At 51.5% G+C, this 17,733-nt stretch overlaps 1 protein-coding gene across 5 annotated transcripts in view; it reads left to right on the top strand.

The window, feature by feature from the left end:
- RIN2 (Ras and Rab interactor 2) overlaps positions 1-17,733 on the top strand; it is a 248,243-nt gene that overhangs the window by 32,135 nt on the left and 198,375 nt on the right. For 4 of the 5 annotated variants that reach the window (XM_029066539.2, XM_029066566.2, XM_029066548.2 and 1 more), the window contains exon 2: positions 9,319-9,496. The gene's annotated coding sequence lies outside the window, so the exon portion shown is untranslated. Of the gene's footprint in view, positions 1-7,745; positions 7,810-9,318; positions 9,497-17,733 lie in introns of all 5 variants that reach the window. The other variant, XM_029066556.2, reaches the window with a different exon arrangement.

Below are 17,733 nucleotides of genomic sequence, written 5' to 3'. Positions count from 1 at the left end.
GCTCCTCCGCCACCCACCTCCTCGCCGTCCCTCGGTCTCGCCCGTCCCGCCGTCGACCCCCGGGCCGCGTCCTCCCGCGGTCCCGGAACGCCCTCCCTCCTCACCTCCGCCAAACTGATTCTCTTCCCCTCTTCGAAACCCTACTTAAAACTCACCTCCTCCGAGAGGCCTTCCCGGACTGAGCTCCCCTTTTCCCTCTGCTCCCTCTACCCCCCCTTCACCTCTCCGCAGCTAAACCCTCTATTCCCCCCCTTTCCCTCCACTCCTCCCCCTCTCCCTTCCCATCCCCTCGGCACTGTACTCGTCCGCTCGACTGTATATATTTTCATCACCCTATTTATTTTGTTAATGAAATGTACATCGCCTCGATTCTATCTAGTCGCCATCGGTTTTTACGAGACGTTCTTCCCCTCGACTCTATTTACTGCCATCGTTCTCGTCCGCCCATCTCCCCCGATTAGACCGTAAGCCCGTCAAACGGCAGGGACCGTCTCTATCTGTTGCCGACTTGTTCATCCCAAGAGCTTAGTCCAGTGCTCTGCACATAGTGAGTGCTCAATAAATACTATTGAATGAATGAATGAATGGACGGTGGGACAGGCAAGAACGAGGCCCAGTGAGGAGGTTAGCGGCGGCAGAGGAGCGGAATGTGCAGGCTAGGCTGTAGAAGGAGAGAAGGGAGGTGAGGTAGGAGGGGGCAAGGGGATGGACACTGCTCGGGCCCGGGGACATTGTGCTCCCCAACCGCTCCCCCACTCCGCCCGAGGCGGCCATTTTAGGAAGCCCCCACTCTGCCTGAGGTGGCCATTTTGGGAAGGCCTCACTCCCTCTTCCCTCTTGAGGTGATTCATCTCTCCCGCCCCCGCCCCGGGCGACGACGTCCTTGTTCTCACCATGTTACCTTACCTTAGCCGCCGCCTACGGCCGCCACCCACCCCGGACAACCTCAGGGCCCCCCCGCCGCCACAGGGTTATTTGGTCATGAGCTCTGGGACTCTCTCGGCCGCTGGCCGCTTGACTTTGAGTCTGATCGGGTAGGGTCGGCTCGTCCCCCGACCCTGGTCATCGCCTGCTTATTAACACTATTGTAGTGTGCCTTACTGTAGCATGTTGCTATATTTGCGATCTCGCTTTTTATTGTTTATTGTCAGATTTTGAATTTGATCAGGTCGCCCCTTAATCGAGTCTACCCCCGACCCTGGTCATCACCCCTTTTATTAACACGACTGTATTGTATCATACTGTATCATGTTGCTATATTAGCACCACTGTATTGTATCATATTGTATCATGTTGCTATATTACCGATTTCGTTTATTACTGTTTATTGTTGTCAGTGCTGCCACCCACCTCTCCGGCCTCGCCATGTCCCTCCTCCCCCCTCCCCCCTCCCGCCCCTTCCTATCCTCCCCTTCCCCTTCCCCTTCCCCTCTCTCGCTCAGCTCTTTCCCGCTCTCTCCTCTGTCTCCTCCCCCCCTCCTCTCTCCCGCCCTAGAACCCCACTTTACCAGCGCTACCCCTCTTCCCCCTCCCCCTACTCTTCCCCCCACCAAACCCCCTCTTCACCCCCTCCCCCCTTCTCTCTTCCCCACCCATGCCCCATCCCAGTCCTCTTGTCCCACCGCCACCCCTCATCCCCCTCTCCTCGTCCAGGGCCCCGCCACCTCCTTCCCATCCAAACCCTCCCCTCCCCCCGCCCTTCCCCCCCTCCTCCCCTTGCACCCACAGCTTCTTTCAAGTGTGGCCTCTGGAACCCCCGCTCTATTACAGGCAAGCTACCTTTCATCCATGACCTTTTCCTCTCCCGCTCTCTCCTCCTCCTCGCCCTTTCGGAAACGTGGCTCTCTCCCGAAGACACGGTCTCGGCCGCCGCTCTCTCCGGCGGAGGCCTCTCCTTCTCCCACTCCCCCAGACTCACCGGTAAGGGAGGAGGCGTCGGCTTCCTCCTCTCGCCCCGATGCCGCTTCCGCACTATCCCTCCTCCCCCCTCCCTCTCCTTCCCCTCCTTCGAAGCCCATATCGTTCGCCTCTACCACCCACTCCAGTTACTTGTCGCCGTCATCTACCGCCCTCCCGGTCCCACCTCCGACTTCTTCAACCACCTTGACCCCTTTCTCACCTTCCTCCTCTCCTTCTCTCTGCCCACTCTGATCCTTGGAGACTTCAACATCCATACGGATGTACCCGACGACTCCTCTGCCGCCCGCCTGCTATCCCTCCTCGACTCTGCCGACCTCCTCCTCCACCATACCGCGCCCACTCACCGACTCGGTCACACCCTCGATCTCGTCATCTCCTACCGCTGCACTATCTCCTCACTCACCGACTCTGAAATCCCTCTCTCTGACCATAACCTTCTCACCTGCCTCATCTCTCACACTCCCTCCCCCTGCAAATCTTCGCTACTGCCCCACAGAGACCTCCGCTCTCTCGATCCCATCCGTCTTTCCAATAGCATCTCGCCTCACCTTGCCGCCCTGTCCTCTCTTCCCACTCTCGACGATCAGGTCTCTGCTCTCAACTCCACCCTCTCTACTCACCTCGACTCTCTCGCCCCCCTTTCCCTCCGCCGCTCTCGCTCCACTAACCCACAGCCCCGGATCACCTCCTCCGTCCGCCTCCTATGCTCCTATGCTCGAGCTGCTGAGCGCTGCTGGCGAAAGTCCAAGCACCGAGCCGACCTCACACAGTTCAAATTTATCCTTTCCTGCCTTAACTCTGCCCTCTCCTCCGCCAGGCAAAGCTTCTTCTCCTCCCTCATCGACACCCATGCCCGTCACCCCCGCCGATTGTTCCGGACCTTTAACTCTCTCCTTAGGCCCCCTGTTCCTCCCCCTCCCCCATCTCTCACCCCTAATGATCTGGCCACCTATTTCCTCACGAAAATCAACACGATCAGGTCTGAGCTCCCCAAAGTCACCCCTCCGCCTCTCCCCTCCCCCCCCAACGAGCCCCTCCCCTACTTTCCCATCCTTCCCTGCAGTATCCTCAGAGATATCCTCCCTCCTCGCAAGTGCCACCCCCTCCACCTGCGCCTCGGACCCCATTCCCTCTCACCTTCTTAAAACCATCGCCCCTGCCCTCCTCCCTTCCTTAACTTCTATTTTTAACCACTCAATCTCCAAGGGCTCCTTCCCCTCTGCCTTCAAACACGCCCACGTCTCCCCCATCCTAAAAAAACCCGCTCTTGACCCCACTTCCCCCTCCAGTTATCGTCCTATCTCCCTACTACCCTTCCTTTCCAAAATCTTAGAACGAGTCGTCTACAATCGATGCCTAGAATTCCTTAACTCTCATTCTCTCCTAGACCCCCTCCGATCTGGCTTCCGTCCCCTCCACTCTACCGAGACTGCTCTCTCTAAGGTCACCCGTGACCTCCTTCTTGCCAAATCCAATGGCTCCTACTCCATTCTGATCCTCCTTGACCTCTCTGCTGCCTTTGACACCGTCGACCGTCCCCTCCTCCTCCATACCTTATCTCACCTTGGCTTCACGGACTCTGTCCTCTCCCGGTTCTCCTCTTACCTCTCTGGCCGATCATTCTCGGTCTCCTACGCTGGAGCCTCCTCCCCCTCCCATCCTTTAACTGTCGGAGTTCCTCAAGGGTCAGTTCTTGGCCCTCTTCTGTTCTCCATTTACACTCACTCCCTCGGTGAACTCATCCGCTCTCACGGCTTTGACTACCATCTCTACGCAGATGACACGCAGATCTACATCTCCGCCCCTGTCCTCTCCCCCTCCCTTCGGGCTCGCATCTCCTCCCGCCTCCGGGACGTCTCCACCTGGATGTCGGCCCGCCACCTAAAACTCAACATGAGCAAGACTGAGCTCCTCATCTTCCCTCCCAAGCCCGGTCCGCTCCCAGACTTCTCCATCACCGTGGATGGCACGACCATCCTTCCCGTCCCGCAGGCCCGCAATCTCGGTGTCATCCTTGACTCGTCCCTCTCGTTCACCCCACGCATCCTATCCGTTACCAAAACCTGCCGGTCTCACCTCTACAATATCGCCAAGATCCGCCCTTTCCTCTCCACCCAGACGGCTACCTTACTATTACGGGCTCTCGTTATATCCCGGCTAGACTACTGTGTCAGCCTTCTCTCTGACCTCCCTTCCTCCTCTCTCGCCCCGCTCCGGTCTATTCTTCACTCCGCTGCCCGGCTCATCTTCCCGCAGAAACGATCTGGGCATGTCACTCCCCTTCTTAAACAACTCCAGTGGTTGCCTATTGACCTCCGCTCCAAACAAAAACTCCTCACTCTAGGCTTCGAGGCTCTCCATCACCTTGCTCCTTCCTACCTCTCCTCCCTTCTCTCTTTCTACCGCCCACCCCGCACGCTCCGCTCCTCCGCCGCCCACCTCCTCGCCGTCCCTCGGTCTCACCTATCCCGCCGTCGACCCCCGGGTCACGTCCTCCCGCGGTCCCGGAACGCCCTCCCTCCTCACCTCCGCCAAACTGATTCTCTTTCCCTCTTCAAAACCTTACTTAAAAATCACCTCCTCCAAGAGGCCTTCCCAGACTGAGCTCCTCTTCCCCCTCTACTCCCTCTGCCATCCCCCCTTTACCTCTCCGCAGCTAAAGCCTCATTTTCCCCTTTTCCCTCTGCTCCTCCACCTCTCCCTTCCCATCCCCACAGCACCGTACCCGTCCGCTCGACTGCATATATTTTCGTTACCCTATTTATTTTGTTAATGAATTGTACATCGCCTCGATTCTATTTAGTTGCCATCGGTTTTTACGAGATGTTCTTCCCCTTGACGCTGTTTAGTGCCATTGTTCTCGTCTGTCCGTCTCCCCCGATTAGACCGTAAGCCCGTCAAACGGCAGGGACTGTCTCTATCTGTTGCCGACTTGTTCATCCCAAGCGCTTAGTACAGTGCTCTGCACATAGTAAGCGCTCAATAAATACTATTGAATGAATGAATGACAACTTAGAAGCCAAGAGTGAGGAGTATCAGTTTCACCTCACTGATCCACTCCTGCCCAGCCCACACACTTCGCTCCAGCTTAGTCACTGTGCCCCCATCTCATCTACCTGGCTGCCGACCCCTTTCTCACGTACTTCTCATGGTCTGGAACTCCCTCCCCCTCCATGTACACCAGACCACCTCACTCTCCACCTTCAAAACATTATTAAGGTCACATCTCCTCCAAGAGGCCTTCCCCAATAAAGCCTTGGTTTCCCTGGCTCCCTCTCCCTTCTACGTCATCTATGCACCTCGATCTGTGACCTTTGGACATTTGATGTCCAACCCTCACCCAACCCCCCGGCACTTATGGACATATCTTTAAATTGTGTATCATAAATTACGTACTCATCCGTATTAATGTCCGTCTCCCCGTCTAAACTCGTTACGGGCAGGGACCGTGTCTACTGATTCTGTTGAATTCTCCCAAGCATTTAGTACAGTGATCTGCACATAGTAAGCGTTTGGTAAATACCATTGATTGATTGATTTGAGACTTTTTCCATTGGGAATGCAAATTTAAAATTGAAACAATATTATTGATTCGAATTAGAAGTATTGGACCCTCCAATGGAGAAACTTGGGCCTAATATCTGAGAAATCTGATTTAAGCCAAGTGAGCTCTAATTTTTGATCAGGGATGCGGTTGTCATTTAAAATCCCGACGACCAAATTCTGACGGGGGCTTCTCACACGTGTATGAGAGGTTAATGCAGTGCCCTGCACACACTAACCACTCAATACGTACGATCGCACGTAAGTATGGTGGTGCCAAAATAGGACAGCAGAAACGTCAGAAATTATAGCAGCTTGTTTAATTACCAGTTGCAGGACCAAGACCTAGTCACCATGGGGTTTTTCCACATTTTGAGCCATTTACCACAACGTGGCCTCTCTCAGGGTCAGATTTGGAGAGTTTCCAGTCCTCTACCAGTCTCATCTATGGGAGGGAGAGTCAAGCGGAGGCCCGTCCGTTCCATTCCTTGCTTAGGCAGTGGCTAGTGGGTGGAAGGCAATGTGCTACAAGTCGAAACTCACCCGTGCTGGGCAGCAGCGGCACGGGAGAGAGTCGAGGGCGGAGACTCAGGTTTACTGCGTGGAAGGAGGCCATGGAAAACCTTGAGTTTACCAAGAAAACTCGATGGCTCCACTACCAGAATGATTGCAGATGGAGAGTGGGGCGTTCTGGGACAGATGTGTCCGTGGCATCGTTACGGGTCGGAAACAACTCAACAGCATAAGACAATAGCAACAACACAATGTGGAGTTCTGTTTTTCTACATCCTGACCAGATTTTTTTTTTTTTATGCTGCCTGATTATTGGGAATTCCTGAAAGGCATGTCGTCCGTACGTCCTCTTCCCGTGCCCTTCCAGCAGTATAATTTCACTGTAATTCCATCCCATTGTATAGCTTACATTTAAGAAAAGGTTTGAGGTCAGAGACATCCCCAATTTTCCTCAAGAAAAAACAAAGATAGATTCTTTATAGGATGGTTGATTGTTTAGTATTTCCTATTTTATTTTTCCTACTCTGAAATTGGCTCCTAGGAAATTTTTCCTGTTAAGCGTTCAGTAGCTCGTCTCCTGGCAAAGCATCCTAGTAGGGTTTTAATGTACCGTAGGTCAAACCAAGCACAGACCTGGAAGTCAGGAGGTCATGGGTTCTAATCCCATTTCCGCCACTTGTCCGCAGTGTGGCCGTCACTTCGCTTCTCTGGGCCTCAGTTACCTCATCTGTAAAATGGGGGGTTGGGACTGCGAACCCCACATGGGACGGGGATTGTTTTCAACCCGACTTGCTTGTATCCACCCAGCACTTAGTACAGTGCCTGGCACATAGCAAGTGCTTAACAAATACCATCGTTATTATTATTTTTATCTGTAAAATGGGGCTTCTTAGGACCGTGAGCCCCATGCGGGGCAGGGACCGTGTCCAACCCGATTTGCTTGTATCCCCCCCAGCGCTTAGTATAGTGCTTGGCACAAAGAAAGCGCTTAACAAATATCACAATTATTATTATTAATAATCAGGAAGATTCTTCAGTTTGTGAACCTGGCTCTCCTAGCTTTAAGAAGGAAGGGGAAGGGAAACTTCTTAGCACTCAGACAACTCCCCCCACATCCCTTTATGTGGGAGCACCAACACTCCCCGCCCCCTCGATAGTCTCTCACCGCTCAGGGCCAGGGTCCCCGCTTCCCAGTCCCATTCAATTCATTAGTATTTCAATAGTATTTATTGAGCGCTTACTATGTGCAGAGCACTGCGCTAAGCGTTTGGAATGTACAAATGGGCAATAGATAGAGACAGTCCCTGCCCTTTGATGGGCTTACAGTCTTGGGACCTCTGGAAACCTGAGTAAGAGCTATGAGGTGAGGCAACAGAGCATATGGTCAGTGTCTGCCCAGATAATAATGTTAATAACGTTGGCATTTGTGAAGCGCTTACTATGTGCAGAGCACTCTTCTAAGCGCTGGGATAGATACAGGGTGATCAGGTTGTCCCACGTGGGGCTCACAGTTTTAATCCCCATTTTACGGATGAGGGAACTGAGGCTCAGAGAAGTTAAGTGGCTTGCCCACAGTCACACAGCTGACAAGTGGCGGAGCCGGGATTCGAACCCCTGACCTCTGACTTGCAAACCCGGGCTCTTTCCAAAGTCAATCTCTGGGGAAGCCCACTGCTTCTCTCTCCCTCACCCCCCAGGCTTGCTCCCTGTCTCCTTCACACACCCCTCCCCAGAAAGGCAAGAAAAACAGAAATCTTTATCACCACCAGGTGTTGACCGGGATGGCCTCTGAGACTTGGGACTTGCATGGGAATTTTGAATCGTGAATGACAGGTGGGTTTCAGGATGCCTTGGGTCTGTCTTCCCCTGTAATTTTTTTTAATGGCATTTGCTAAGCACTTACTGTGTGCCAGTTAATCCCCATTTTGCAGATGAAATTACTGAGGGACAGAGAATTGAAGTGACTTGCCCCAGGTCACATAACAGGTAAGTGGAGGTGCCGGGATTAAAACCCAGGTCCTCTGACTCTTAGGCCCGTGCTCTAATATGATAATAATAATAAAAATGTTGCTGTTTGTTAAGTGCTTACTTTGTGCCAAGCACTGTTCTAAGCGCTGGGACAGATACAAGGTAATCAGGTTGTCCCACGCGGGGCTCACAGTCTTCATCCCCCTTTGACAGATGAGGTAACCGAGTCACGGAGAAGTTAAGTGACTTGCCCCAGGTCACACAGCTGACAAATGGGCGGAGCCGGGATTAGAACCCACAACCTCTGGCTCCCAAGCCTGTGTTCTTTCCACTAAGCCGCGCTGCCCTCTGGATTGCAAGCTTCTTGCAGGCAGAGGTTACATCTACCGATTCTATTATATTGTACTTTCCCAAGCTCTTAGTACAAAGCTGTGCACATAGCAAGCACTCAAAAATATGACATTGATTGATTGATACCTTTTACCCCATCTGCAGTGGCGAAGAAAGTGAACCAAAGCCTTGGAATAAAGGAGAATATTCAAGAGCAGCCGGAAGAGACGTGTTAATTCCCTTGTAGGGTGGGGAGGGAAAGGGATTGGCTTCCTTGCCCCGTGTCCTGTTCTGCTAATTGCCGGCTGCGTGAACTTGGACAAGTCACGTAACATCTCTTTGCTTCAGTTTTCTCAACTGCAAAATGGAGATACCTGTTCTCCCTCCTACTTAGACTGAGCGCCCCGTGCTCTACAGGAACTGTGTCCGAACTTTCTCCTAGAACAATGTTGGATGGATGGTAAGCGCGTAAGAAATACCATAAAAAAAGCCAATTTCGGACGATAAAACGTGAGGAGCGACAGTCCAGGTTTGGACGTATCCTGGCGACACTCTCTGCTGATGGAGAGGGAGTCCGGTTGGACTGTAACAGATTTTTTTTTTAAATTGCTTTTGTTAAGCACTGTGTGCTGAGCACTAAGCGCTGGGTTAGCTACAAGCTAATCAGGTTGGACACAGTCCCCGTCCCACGTGGGGCTCACAGTCTTAATCCCCATTTCACAAAGGAGTAACTGAGGCTCAGAGAAGTGAAATGACTTCCCCAGGGTCGCACGGCAGACAAGTGGTGGAGCCGGGGTTAGAATCCAGGTCTTGCGACTCCCAAGCCGGTGCTCTATCCACTCTTGCTTCTCTTGTAACGGCTTGTTTCAAATGCATTTTTTTTCTCTTCCATTTACTCTAAAAACCAGGCTGAGGTTAAAAGGAAAAAAAGGGTTTAGACATTTCCCATTGGGATGATCCCATGGGAAAATGCCAGTGTTTCACCGTAGACAGCTAAATCATTCAGACCTGGATTAAAGTTGAGTGGTAAATTGTCTGTTTCAGGCTGGGATGGTAAAGGATGAATGTAGTCGGGACCGACAGCTGTTTCCTGCCAGAAGCCTTCCTCTGCAATAGCCCTTCCAGCCCGCGGCAACCCGGGAACACAGGCCCGGTCCTGGGGGGAGCCCGCAGTCTTCCCCGAGCAGAAGCGGAGGAGAACAAATGCCTCTGGAACGAGCAGGTAGGTGCCGAATGCAGAACGAATCACGTACGTTGGGTCACCCGACCGGGATTAATAATAATAATAATAACGTTGGCATTTGTCAAGCGCTTACTATGTGCAGAGCACCGTTCTCATCGCTGGGGAGATACAGGGTCATCACGTTGTCCCACGTGGGGCTCACAGTTCTAACCCCCATTTTACAGATGAGGGAACTGAGGCCCAGAGAAGTGAAGTGACTCGCCCACAGTCACACAGCTGACAGGCGGCGGAGCCGGGATGCGAACGAATGACCTCTGACTCCCAACCCCGGGCTCTTTTCCATAGTGGAAAGGGCATGGGATTGGGAGTCAGAGGACCCGGTTCCAATCAGGACCTGGTTCCAATCACTTCACTTCTGTGTACCTCAGTTCCCTCATCTGCAAAATAGGGATTCATTCTCCCTCCTCCCTGTTCTCCCTCCTCTTGGCTGTGAGACTTGAGCGGGATGGAGACTGTATCATACCTGATTATATTGTCCCTACCCCAGCTCTTAGTGTAGTGCTCGGCAAATAGTAAGCGCTTAAAAATCCTGCAGTTATTATTTTTATTTTATTGTTTGCATTAACAAGACAGTTGAGGGTTCCCCGCCTGAAGCACTGACACGGTCCCTGGATTCAAACTGGAATCTTTTGGGATATTTCTCCTCCTCTTTCCTCCCCACCACCCCAACCTGTTCAAGCCCACCAGCCATTTTCAGCCCAGATCTATATATTTACAGATTTATATTTGGAGAAGCAGTGTGGCTTAGTGGAAAGAGCACGGGCTTGGGAGAAAGAGGTCATGGGTTCTAATCCCGGCTCCGCCACTTGTCTGCTGTGTGACCTTGGTCAAGTCACTTAACCTCTCTGTGCCTAGAGAAGCAGCGTGGCTCAGTGGAAAGAGCACGGGCTTTGGAGTCAGAGGTCATGAGTTCGAATCCCGGCTCGGCCACTTGTCGGCTGTGTGACTGCGGGCAAGTCATTTAACTTCTCTGGGCCTCAGTTACCTCATCTGTAAAATGGGGATTAAGACTGTGAGCCCCATGTGGGACAACCTGATTCCCCTATGTCTACCCCAGCGCTTAGGACAGTGCTCGGCACATAGTAAGCGCTTAACAAATACCAACATTATTATTATTATTATTAAAAGAGGGGATTAAAAAATGTGAGCCCCACATGGGACAACCTGATGACCCTGTATCTCCCCCAGCGCTTAGAACAGTGCTCTGCACATAGTGAGCGCTTAACAAATGCCATAATTATCCATTATTATTATTATTTATACTCCTCAGCACTTGTGTAAATATAATGAGAATAATCATCATCGTCATGATGGTACTTGGTTGGCGATTACTATGTGCCAAGCATTGTTCTAAGCCCCGGGGTAGATACAAGATAATCAGGTTGGGCTCAGTCCCTGTCCTACATGGGGCTCACGGTCCAAGTAGGATTTAATTCCCGTTTTACAGTTGAGGAAACTGAAGCACAGCTAAGCGACTTGCCCAAGGTCACGCAGCATACTAGTGGGCTCTCCATCCCCTCGCCCCCTCCTACCTCTCCTCCCTTCTCTCTTTCCACCGCCCACCCCGCACGCTCCGCTCCTCCGCCGCCCACCTCCTCGCCGTCCCCCGGTCTCGCCCGTCCCGCCGTCGACCCCCGGGCCGCGTCCTCCCGCGGTCCCGGGACGCCCTCCCTCCTCCCCTCCGCCAAACTGATTCTCTTCCCCTCTTCAAAACCCTACTTAGAGCTCACCTCCTCCGAGAGGCCTTCCCGGACTGAACTCCCCTTTTCCCTCTGCTCCCGCTATCCCCCCCACCTCTCCGCAGCTAAACCCTCTTCTCCCCCCTTTCCCTCTGCTCCTCCCCCCTCCCCTCCCCTCAGCACCGTACTCGTCCGCTCAACTGTATATATCTATTTATTTTGTTCACGAGCTGTACATCACCTTGATTCCATTTATTAGCTATTGTTTTAATGAGATGTTCTTCCCCTCGATTCTATTTATCGCCATTGTTCTTGTCTGTCCGTCTCCCCCGATTAGACTGTAAACCGGTCAGAGGCAGGGACCGTCTCTATCTGTCGCCGATTTGTCCATTCCAAGCACTTAGTACAGTGCTGTGCGCATAGTAAGCGCTCAATAAATACTATTGAATGAATACTAGTGACAGAGCTAGGCTGGAAGCCAGACTCTTTCTACTCTTCCACTTTCCACTGAGCTCTTTCCACCCGGCGACGTTGCTTCCCCGGTGTACGTTCATTCCGTTGTACGTTGGATTCCTCCAGCTGTCAATATTTTTAAGGCCCTCTCCCCCATGGGAGGGTAAACTCCTTGTGGGCAGGAAATGCCTAACTTCTTTGTGAGGTACCATCTCAAATGCTTAGTACAGTGTATTGCACTTAGTAGATTCTCAGTGAGTATTGCTACCCCGAACCTTCGTAGCCAAGTGACTTCTTCGACCCAGAGCTTCCTTTCCATTTTTTCTCTGCTGCTGTTGTAGGTTTCCCAACTTTGTTCCTTTTCTCTGGTCCTTTCATTCATTCACTCAATAGTATTTACTGAGCGCTTACTATGTGCAGAGCACTGTCCTATAATTGGGTTTTCCACCTCTTTATCGCACCCTTCCTGAGGCCTGCTGTCCTTCATAGGTCTTTCTCCATCAGTCAGTCGATCATCAGTGGAAGGTATTGAGCACTTGTATGCAGAACACTGTGCTAGGCGCTCAGGAGAGTATAGCACAACAGAGTCGGTAGATAGGTCCCCTGCCCGTGAGTTTACAATAGAGAGGGGAAGACAGACATTAATATAAATAGAGAATATAATTTAATTGATAATAATAATAATGGTGGTATTTGTTAAGCATTTACTATGTACCAAGCACTGTTCTAAGCGCTGGAGTAGACAGACACAAGGTAATCAGGTCGTCTCAAGTGGGACTCACAGTCTTCATCCCCATTTTACAGATGAGGTAACTGAGGCCCAGAGAAGTTAAGTGCCTCGCCCGAAGACACCCGGCTGATAAGTGGCCGAGCCGGGATTAGAACCCACAGCCTCCGACTCCCAAGCCCGGGCTCTTTCCACTAAGCCGCACTCCTTCTCTAAGAATTAGAAAATAAGCGAATTAACGTGGCCGAGTGGAAAGATTAGATTGAGTTCTAATCCCAATTTCGTCAAGTCACTAAATTTCTCTGTGCCTCAGTTACCTCATCTGTAGAATGGGGAATATCATATATAATGAGAGAAGCAGCGTGGCCTAATGGATAGAGGAAAGGGCTTGGGAGTCCGAAGGACGTGGGTTCTAATCCAGGCTCCACCACCCGTCTGCTTTGTGACCTTGGGTAAGTCATTTCACTTTTCTGTGCCTCAGTTCCATCATCTGTGAAATGGGGATTAAGACTGTAAACTCACTATGGGCAGGGTATATGTCTGTTTATTGTTACACTGTACTCTTCCGAACACTGGGTACAGTGTTCTGCCCACATTAAGTGCTCAATAAATACGATTGAGTGACAGACTGTTAACCCCACGTGGAACATGAGCTATGTCCAACCTGATTAGCTTGTTTCTACCCCAGCGCTTAGAACAATGCCTAGCTCATAGTAAGTGCTTAATACATACCATATCTATATCTATATATGTGTGTGTGTGTACATATACGTATATACATATATACAGGTGTGTATGTGTATGTATGTGTGTGTATATATACACGTGTGTGTGTGTACATGTACATGAATATATAATTATATACAATATGTATATATATATATATAAATATATAATGCAAATGCCCTAAGGGTACAGAACGATGTGCATAGATGATGAGGAGAAGCATCGCTTAGGGGAAAGAGCCCGGGCTTGGGAGTCAGAGGTCATGGGTTCTAATCCCGGATCCTCCACTTGTCAACTGTGTGACTTTGGGCAAGTCACTTCTTCACTTCTCTGTGCCTCAGTTACCTCAGCTGGAAAATGGGGATTAAGACTGTGAGCCACCTGATTACCTCGTATCTGCTTTAGTACTTAGAACAGTGTTTGGCACAGAGTAAGCACTTGACAAGTACTACTATTATTATTATTATTATTGTTCTGTAGAAGGGATAGGAGAGTCAGGGGAAAAGAGAGCTTGTCGACTGCCAGATCCATTTACATGTCTTCCTTGGTCTGGTGTACCGTTGCCTGACCTCTCTCCGCCCTCAGCTCCTCTAGAGCAGCTCTGGGAAAATAACAGGGCTCGAAAAGGGGCAGCTGAAGGGAAGGGTTTTTTTCCCGCTGGGGTCGGGACCCCCCGGGGACGATCTCTGGGGCAGTTGTCCGGCCGCAGCGGGGCCCGCGGCTCCAAGCTGGTGGTGAGAGTCTGGACTTGGCTCCCTCATCGTCAGTCTCATCATCCTCCCCACCCTCAGTCACCCTCCCCGCCCTCAGCACCGTCCTGCAGGGCCGGGGCTTCCCCAGACCCTCTGGGCCTCAGTGGCTCTGACCGGGGAAGCCCAGCATTCTTTGAAGTTGCAGAGTTGGCAGGACAGGCGTGACTGGCAGAGGGAATCCTGACGTGCCCTTTCGCTAACGCCGTCTATTTGGAGAACAAACTGAACGTTCTCTCCTCCTTCTGGCCCTGCCCGTCCCCAACCCCACTACTCCCTTCCCTTCTGGAGGACAGTTCTTTGTGTTTCAGCTCGACAAATAGCTTCCTAAGGGAGGAGGCAAGTGGGACAAAAACAGGAACTGGTACATAGCTGCGGTAGATTCTTTCACTGGATCGTTTGTCTAAGTGCAAGGGGGATGGGGATCTGGCGTGGAAACATTTTACACAAACATAATTTCCACCCCACCCTCAGTCCCACGGCATGTATGTTCATATCTATAATTTATTGATTTTAATATCTGTTTCCCCCTCCAGACTGCCAGGTCTTTTCTTCGTGGTATTCGTTAAGCGCTTTACTACGTCCCAAGCATTGAACTAAATGCTGAGGTAGCTACGGGCTAATCAGGTTGGACGCAGTCCCTGTCTAGTGGAAAGACCCTGGGCCTCGGAATCAGAAGGACCTGGGTTCTGATCCCAGTCCCTCCTCTTGTCTGGTGTGTAACACTGGGTAAGTCATAACTTCTCTGTGCCTCAGTGACCTCATCTGTAAAATGGGGATTAAGATTCACAGAGAAATGAAGTGACTTGCTCGAGGCCACATGGCTGACAAGTAACAGAGCCGGTATTAGAACCCAGGTCCTTCTGACTCCCAGGCTTGTGCTCTATCCGCCAGGCCACGCTGCTTCTCCTTACGGACAGGGAACGTGTCTACCAACTCTATTGTATTGTACTCTCCCAAGTGTTTAGTACAGTGCTCTGCGCACAGTGGTGCTCAATAAATCCCACTGAACCCACTGGAAGGAGGGAACCTCCTCTCACTTGCCAGGGGCTTCTGACCTCACTTGCCAGGGGCTCCTGATGGGCAAGGAGCTTGCCTCCCTACTCTATTGTATCATACTCTCCCAGGCGCTGAAGTACAGTGCTTTGCGCACAGTGAGAGCTCAGTAAATACCATTAATTGATTGACTGACCAATCAACATAGGTTCTGCGGCTCTCCCTGAGGGTTGGGAAGAGAGCCAGCCTGGAGGAGCTTTAGAGAGAAGCTACTATGTGCTAGGCACTGTACTAAGCACTAGGGTGGATACAGGCAAACCGGATTGGACACAGTCCCGGTCCCATCTGGGGCTCGGCGTCTTAATCCCCATTTTACAGATGAGGTAACTGAGGCACAGAGATTTGACTTAGCCAGGGTTACACGCCAGACAAGTGACGGAGCTGGGATTAAAAGTCGGGTCCCTCTGTTCCAAGTCCCGTGTTCTATCCATTAGACCGTGCTGCTTTAATGGGGAGCCACTGATAACACAAAGAGCTCATTAAAAAGGAATGCTTAATTTAACCTCATGACCTTGACTTCGAATCCAGTGTGACGTTCAGCGAGGTGTCTGTGATGTATGGGTAGAGAATTTTCCACCGAGGATGACAAACACGGATCTGACCTTTGCATAAAATCTAGCTGGAGTCCCCCCCGCCATCTCTGTCCTTTTCTGGTTGGTGTCAGGGTGTCGGTGAGCTACCGGTTAATAATGATTGCGGGATTCGGTTAAGCGCTTGACATCTGCTGAGCCTTGTACAAACGTTGGGGTGGATAGGAGATAATCAGGTTTGTCCCTGCCCTACATGGGGCTCACGGTCTGAGGGAGAGAGAAACAGGTATTTAATCCCTATTTTACAGATGAGGTAACTGAGGCACAGAGGAGTTAACTGACTTGCCCCAAGTCGTACGGCAGACAAGCGGCGGAGTTGGGATGAAAACCCAGATCCCCTGACTCCCAGGCCCGTGCTCTTTCCACTAGTCCATACTGCTTCTCTAAGCAGGTTGGATGATTTTTGGAGCTCCGAAAGGTTCCAGGGCAGACCTGCCTTCCCCACCTCCCCCTTCCCCCTTTGCTGGCGGAAGAACTTGGTTGTGCTCCTGCAAAGCCCAGTGCTGGACATGGATGCATAGTGGTCACCATGTGAGTTGCCAAACTGTTAGAGGGGTCCAGGGTCCACTCTGAGCCTTCCCCCCATCTCCCTACATATACACGTATGTACACACGTACATACGTGCCCCCCCCCCCCCCGGCTCCCATCGTGACTCTTGGCCTTTTCACACACGACGGAAGGAAGAGATTCAACTGACCAGCAGAACCCGGGGACGGAGGTGAAGGGCGCCTTTCTTTTAATGATAATTGTTAAATGCTTACTGTGTGCCAGACACTGTACTAAGCACTGGGTTAGATACAAGCCGGTCAGGTGGGACAGAGTCCCTGTACCACGTGATACCCACAGTGTTAATCCCCATTTTACATATGAGGAAACTGGGGCACAGAGAGGTTACACAGCAGACAAGTGGTGGAGCCGGGACTAGGACTCAGGTCCTTTTGACTCCCAGGCCCGTGCTCTATCCACTAGGCCATGCTGCTTCTCATGGCCTTTTGGGCCGGGAGAGCTGTGGGATCAATGATGCGTAACGTCGTTGTAACAGTCCTTCTGTTGGTTAAGAGATCGAGACCTAGAGAATTCACCTGGACTGGTCCCAAGAAAGTCTTGGCCTCTAGCCCAGGGCCAGTGGCCTTCCTGGATTCCTAGCTTTGCGGGAAGAGATTGCTCAGAAAACAGACAGCTGGTTTCCTTGCCCTGCCCCATTTCCCTTTGCCAGCAGTGCCCACAGAGCTGATTTTCTGTCCTCTTTCCTTTTGAAATGTTTCTATCTATATCTTATGGTCTCGGTTAAGCGATTACTATGTGTCAAGTGCTGGGATAGATACAATTTAATCAGGTTGGATGGTCAGCAGAGCTGGTTTTTTGCTTCTTTGGTGTTTTTTTTTTTATGCTGTTTGTAAGCACTTACTATGTGCCAGGCACTATATTGGGGTAGATTCAAGCTGGGGTAGATGCAAGCTAATCAAACATGCCCATATCTCCCTGATTTAAAAAGGGGGTATGCCCACTGCCCCTTCTGGTTATTGCTCTATCTCCCTCCTACCCTTCCTTTCCAAACTCCTAGAGCGAATCATCTGCACTCGCCTCAAATTCCTCAACTCCAACTCCCTCCTGGACCCCCTCCAATCTGGCTTCCGTTCCCCTCCACTGCACCGAAACCGCCCTCTCAAAGGTCACCAATGACCTCCTTCTTGCCAAATCCAATGGCTCCAACTCTATCCTAATCCTCCTCGACCTCTCAGCTGCCTTTGTCACTATCGACCGTCCTCTTGTCCTCAACACGTTATCCAATCTTGGCTTCACTGACTCCGTCCTCTCCCAGTTCTCTCATCACTCTGGCCATTCATTCTCTGTCTTCTTCGCGGGCTCCTCCTCCCCCTCCCATCCACTAACTGAAGGGGTTCCTCAAGCATCAGTTCTCGGTCCTCTCCTGTTCTCCATCTACACTCACTCCCTCGGTGAACTCATTCGCTCCCACGGCTTCAACTATCATCTCTACACAGACGACACCCAAATCTATATCTCCGTCCCTGTTCTCTCCCGCTCCCTCCAGGCTCATATCTCCTCCTGCCTTCAGGACGTCTCTACCCGGATGTCTGCCCGCCCCCTAAAACTGAGCTCCTCATCTTCCCTCCCCAGCCCCGTCCTCTCCCAGACTTCCCCGTCACTGTGGACGACACTACCATCCTTCCCTTCTCACAGGCCCGCAACCTTGGTGTTATCCTTGACTCCACG

The sequence above is a fragment of the Ornithorhynchus anatinus genome, chromosome 1 (assembly GCF_004115215.2).
Source record: "Ornithorhynchus anatinus isolate Pmale09 chromosome 1, mOrnAna1.pri.v4, whole genome shotgun sequence".
NCBI classification, from domain to species: domain Eukaryota; kingdom Metazoa; phylum Chordata; class Mammalia; order Monotremata; family Ornithorhynchidae; genus Ornithorhynchus; species Ornithorhynchus anatinus.
The sequence above is the reverse complement of the archived record's forward strand: the minus strand, read 5'-3'. Positions and strand labels throughout refer to the sequence as shown.